This window comes from Arachis hypogaea, chromosome 17 (assembly GCF_003086295.3).
Source record: "Arachis hypogaea cultivar Tifrunner chromosome 17, arahy.Tifrunner.gnm2.J5K5, whole genome shotgun sequence".
NCBI classification, from domain to species: domain Eukaryota; kingdom Viridiplantae; phylum Streptophyta; class Magnoliopsida; order Fabales; family Fabaceae; genus Arachis; species Arachis hypogaea.
This window is the reverse complement of record NC_092052.1, coordinates 115,715,797-115,722,380: the sequence shown is the minus strand read 5'-3', so window position 1 is coordinate 115,722,380 and position 6,584 is coordinate 115,715,797.

Genomic DNA, 6,584 nt, shown 5'->3' with positions numbered 1-6,584 from the left:
TATTTTTTTCTTTTATTTTTCTCTTTTTTTTTTGATGAATTATATACAAAAATACCAATGCACATGGTTTAAATATGATTAATACATGAGTATGTATCCAATTCTCAAAATTTTGACAAAAATACAAACACACACTTTTATCCCAACCAATGTTCCCAACTCTTCCAAAATTAAATGATAAACACTCTCACTAGTCTAAGCTAATCAAAGATCCAAACAAGGGATATTTATTATTTTTCACTTCAAGGCTTGTAATGTGCTAAAATTAAGAACACATGGGTTTAGCATAGGCTCAAAGTTGGTTAACAATGGAAGATAAAATGTAAGGCTATTTGGGTAAGTGAGCTAATTGAAACAATGGCCTCAATCATATAAGTGCATTCATACACAAAATAATGGACATATAGAATCAAAGAAATCAAAGATTACAATCATAGAAAGAGAATAATCACACAAGAATAAAAATAGTGGTTATATGATGTAACCATACAATTTGGCTCAAATCTTACATGCTTATGTGTTCTTAGCTCAAAAATTATGTTCCACAATGTATAATTCAAGCAAGTTCTAATTTTTTTTTCAATTAATTGGGGTGCCATATAGATAAACTTCTTGGAGAATTTCATTATTTTGGCTAAGTTTATTATATACATGCTAAATGAAATGTTGTGATTGGGAAACGTCAAAATTTCTTAGTTTATTCCCTATTTTCAACCAAACCAAATTCTCATATGCAAAAGGGTAAACTAAGCTCAATAATCTACATTTTTTTCAAATCACAACTAATAAACTAAAATAACTATATATATATATATATATATATATATATATATATATATATATATATACTATCAAACTAAAAGTACAAATCAAACTAAAAATCTAAGATATATACAAGCCAAAGTACAAAATGCGATAACTAAAAAAATATCCAAAATAACTAATATGTACAAGAATCCCAAAAGTGCAATAAAGTAAAAATGTGCAATTACTGAAAATAAACAAAATAAAGCAAACTAAAACAGGAGTCTGAAATGGTCACCAAAATGAAATCCACCGATGACGGTGACCTCTCCACACTTAGAAGAAATCATCGTCCTCGATGCTACAACTCAGGCTGGGTGAGAGGGTCAACGTCCGCAGCTGGCTGAGGCTATGGCTCTGGTTGTGGCTGTGTAGCAGCCTCTGCCTGCTGAGCCTCCTCCTCTTGAGCCTCCTCCTCCGCCTCAGACTAGTCGGAAGGAGTATCGGGCTCGGAGGGCATGTCGACGCCCAATGCTGCTATCATCCGTCTCAGGTGCTCATAACATAGCTTGTTGCGACATTCTATCTGATCCATGCACTCAAAAAAGCGATGCACGAGACGGTAGGTTGGCTGAGATGATGATGGTGGTGCTGACCTGGTAGATGTAGATGGTGCTTCTGAGGGTCCAGCTGCTGCTGAAGAAGAAGCTGGCCCAAATACTGCTGCTGTGGTAGGTCGGTCTCTATGCTGGGCTGCTGGTTGGTCACCAACCTAAGTCCCCCACGGAATCACTTTCTCCTTTTTGTGGACCGCTGGTGGTGACTCATCATCTGGAAGCCAATGGACTCCATGCCGGTGAGCAAGCTGCGTGACCAAGCACGGGAATGGAAGGTTACCCCTGATATGGGCCCGCCACATGTATCGTCTGATAAGTCGGGAAAGGTACAACTCCTTCCCCTCAATGATGCACCCGATCAGGACAAGCATATCAATTGGAATCTCCGTGAAGTGAGTGCTAGGCATGACATAATGGGCCAGTATCTACTGCCATACCTTAGCCTCCTTCCTCAAATAATCAAACCTCATGCCCTCGGGTTTCACTTTAGAGGAATCCATCTCCCAAGGGACATCTAGCTGGGCAACCATACTACGTAGTGCATCAAAATTAAAAGTCATGATGTGCAACTCCTCCTCAGCCCTTTGGAAGGCATCCTTAGCACTGATTTTTGGCTAACAGTGGGGGATCTCCTCAATAACCGCCTCTATGACCATGATCTGTCTGTCTCTGAGGTGAACTGAGTCAAGGGTCACTCTGAAGAAATTACAATAGAACTCTTGGACCCAGGACTCATTCACTCTCGCTAGCTCTTTGTCTAGGAAGGCCCAACCCCTCTTCTCAATCTGGTGCTCAGTATACTGCCTCAGATCGGAGGGGATAACTAGCTTCGTCTCCAGGATGAGCTACCGTGCCTGAAAATGTGGAAATCGGAGCTTACAATATAGATTGGTGAACTTTTTTGAGTCGGTAGCAGGCGTGGCTTGATCTGCCTTCTTGTTCTCAGAAAGATCTCAGATAGACCGGAGGTAGTTGGTTCAGTAGATGACTGAGACCTCTTCCTTTTCTGAAGTTGGCCTTGGCTTTTCCCTTGCCTTTGTCAGACATCCTGAAAAATAGAAATTATAGGATACAGAATATTAAGCCAAGCAGAGGAGTGGAAAGTAAGTATATAAACAACAGACAGAAAACAGAAAATAGAAGGATATTGAGGTACATTCATGAAGTGAGCCAAAGAAATGAATTCTTGGAATGCAAGAAAAAAATAGAATTCAGACATCAATCAGAGGCATAATCCAAGAATTCATGCAATGATAGTAAAGATGCTTGTTTGTTAAGCAACAACAATTATCATGCCCAAAAGAATATAAAAGATTTAGTTTGAAAAACTAAAAAGAAAAGTTAGAAAGTCAATTAAGTCAAAAGTTAGAAAAGTGGGTTAAAGATAAGTGGCATGATAATTATTGAACTTACCCAAGAGAAGTTCAAAAATATTAGGAAAAGAGCATACTCACATTCATGAAGATGATGCAAGTCATTGATGATGAAATATGTTATGCACTATAAATGCAAAAAGGGGTGAGATCATCATCAATGAGGATGGTCACTAAATTTGTAGAGATTGGTGTAAAAGAATTGAAATATGCACTTGGTGTAACCAAAAGAGGGTTGAAAATAATTTTTTTATGTCAAAAGGTTTACACCAGTGGAAAGCACCAATTATTACAAACATAAGAACCTCAATTAAAAAGAGACAAGTTCAAGTCAATTGGTAAAGTTAAGAAAACTAGCCTCATTGGTTAAAGAAGGTGGAAGTTGAACCTGAACAAAAAAGCTGAAAAAGTTTGACTTAAACTTGAAAGATTGAAAGCACAAAAGAGATTCGCATTGACTTGGTTAATCAAGATTCTATTTGGCACAGAAATCCATCAAATAGTTCCTTGATTCTGTCAATCACAAATGCACATGAAAGGGAACCAAAAGAAATGCGGAAACGTGAGCCAATCAACCCATGAATTGAGTTTGGTATGAGCCAAATAAGTCTCAAATCAGAAAGTACCAAATTCAATTCATAAGTCGTAAGTTAAAAACAGGACAATTTTCAGAAAATTTTAGCAGCATTCCGATAGTAAATTGGACTATTCCCAAATTTCAATCATACAATTTAAATTTTCTATGAACGCATAAACACTTAAATTCACAAAAACCATACATATGGCTTCATAGGAAATCAAAAAGTGAGCCAAAAATTCAGCAAGAACAGAAATACAGCACCAAAATAGCAGAAAGGAATAAAGATAATGGACTCAATCAGTATTTACTCCATTGAATTCAACTTGCAATAATCATTTCTAAATAATAACCATTATACTTATAGCAGGATGAACTCAATGAATTACTCATAACTGACTCCAACAATGAAGTGCAATTGAAAGTAAACCTTCAGCAACAATCACAGTTATAACTCACACATTGAGCACATATCACATTCAGAAATTGATCCACTGTTTCAAGAATGCAGCAGTGGTGATAGCTCAAACTTAGAAATTCATCAAAGTTATCATCATCCAGGGTAACATTCAGAGAAAAAATGCAATCCATTCTAAACACATAGCAGAAATTAAACACACAGCAGAAATTAAACAGACCTAAATCCACTAACCAGAATCCTAGAACTACCTAACCACATGCAATCTAAGCTAACCTAATCAACAGAAACATAATTAGCTAATGCTAACATGGAAATTAATTAAAAAAAAGTTAAAAATAGAAATAGAAATTAACAGTGGAACTGGAACCTAGGAGAAGCAGAAACAGAAATAGGAAAGGAAGCAAAATGGAGATGGGAACAGCGACTGGAAGGACGGAGGCGCTACTGGCTCAGTAGCGGCACTGCCACGGTGGTCCAGTGGCGGTAAAGCTGAGACACTGAGTATCGGCGCTGAACTCAGAGAGCAGGGGCACCAAATTCCGTTCTGGTATAGAGACGGTGGATAAAAGAAGTCAATTGGAGAAGAAGGAAGGAGGGTGAGTGGTTGTTGTAGAGGGTGGAGATTGCCGACGGCAATGGGGGGCTGCAGTGGTGCTCGGTGGCACTGAGGAGAAGGGACGGCGAAAAGGGGGAAGAGAGGGAAGAAGAAGGAAAAGAAGAAGGGGAAAGGAAAGGGTGGTTAGCGCCGATTCGGTCACCGGAGTGATGGCCGGTAATGGGAGGCAGAAGCTTTGGTTCTTAGAGGGAGAAGAGAGACGTTAGGGATGAAGAGACGAGTGACGCGAATGGGCTAGGGTTCACGCGTCAGGGGTGTTAGTGAATTCAAATCCACGCATACGCGTCGTTGACGGTCACGTGTGGTAGAGTCAAAAAGAACATTGACGTGTAGGCGTCCTTAACGCGCATGCGTGAAAGGAGAGGCAGGGGGCTGACGCGTACGCGTGAGGCGCAATTGTGCTACACGCACATTTCCTGCACCACTTTCGCGTAACTCTCTGGAAAATGTATGGAGCAGCAATTTCAGCATTTCGACGCGTCCACATCACTCACGCATGCACGTGGAGTGCATGAAATGCGATATGACGTGTAAGCATCACGCATGCGCACACCTGGACTGCCACTTTTTTTATTTATTTAAACACCAAAACAGAGCTTAAAAGAGGAATTAAAATTCTCCCTACACTATATACCACTCTAAACCAACCAAAAATACAAATTAATAATATTTTTGAAATTTTGAGGTTTTTCACTAAATTTGAGAAAACTCGCAATTCAAGCAAAAATCTAAATTCAAAGAATCATCCTTATGCAAAGCATAAAACCAACAAACAACCTAGCACCAAAACAAAACATACAAAAGAATAAAAGGAAAGAACTACCTAACGATGGCAACTTAATTCATTCATTAATTATATCTACAAGAGAAATGGAAAGAGTTTACCATGGTGGGGTGTCTCCCACCTAGCACTTTTATTTATTGTCCTTAAGTTGGACATTTCGGAGAGCTCTAATCAAGGAGGCTTGTGCTTGAATTCATCCTTAAACATCTACCAATGCTTGGACTTCAAGTGGTTGCCAGAATTTCCAACCAAGCGCACCAACTTTTGGTGGAGTTTTTCACAAGCTTGGAGCTCCCACAATTGATCCTCATATATGCCGGGATCCCAAATCTTGTTTCTACACCCATCTTTTGATTGATCGTCATTACTCCACTCGGGTGGCAAGCACATGGAATTCTCCTTTAAACACCAAACTCTCCTCCTGGATCTTCTCAATCGAGTATTATGCCACCATTTGCACTTAGACCTTGAAAACTCAACCATAGTGAACCTTAAATTGTGGTGCCGACCACTAACCAACTTTCTCTTACTTTCCATTCCACAGAAACCTCTAAGTTGACCATCCGTTTCAAGCAGACCATATTCAAGTGGGATGATAAAGCTTAGAGATAAGAGGTTTACCCACTTGCATGATGTAAGGAATGATGGTGACTTAGGAAGGGGGACCTCCCCATACTTTAATAACCCAAAGTCCACTCCCTTGTGTTCTTCTTTAAATTCTTCCACCTCTTGACAAGCATCTTCAATTTTAATTCCTTGTTCACCAACTTCTTCTACACATTCCTCATTTCTTAATTCATGTATCGGAGGTTGTGCATTAGCCTCCTCAACATCAAATTTACAACACGATGAGGACGATTCAATAATCTTCAATAACAAGACTTTTCACTTGCTCAATTTCTTCCAATCCTTCATTACTCAACATATGCCTTGGAGGTTGCACATCCTCCTTAACATCGCTTTCTAGTCCAATGGAAGAAGGCTCAACAAGATCATCAAGGATTGATCAATGTGGACAGAAAATCACTAATGATGAAATCCACTTCTTGATCACTTTCCCTCAACTCTTTATCCACTTCCTTAACATCAATGACCTCAACTTCCTCCTCTTGATGCAAATCTTGCTTCGACTTCTCTTCTTCACCTTGAAACTTTAAATTCACTCCCTCACTATGCCCTTTGGTTGATTCTCCACATTCGTCAGTGGGAGTACTTGGGATGTATGAGCTTAGGTGGGAGGCTATGTGGTTAATGGCTTCTGCCATGGTAGCAACCATGACTTCTAGCTTCTTTAGCTCCTTTTGCTTTTCTTCTTGCCTTTGGATATAAGAGCTAATATCTCTTCGTTGTTCTTGTAAGAAGGCTTGGAGAGCTTCATCTATTGGAGGATGTGGTGGAAGGGAGGGTTCATTGTTTGGAGGGAAGGTATTATAGTTGGAAGGTGGTTCATCT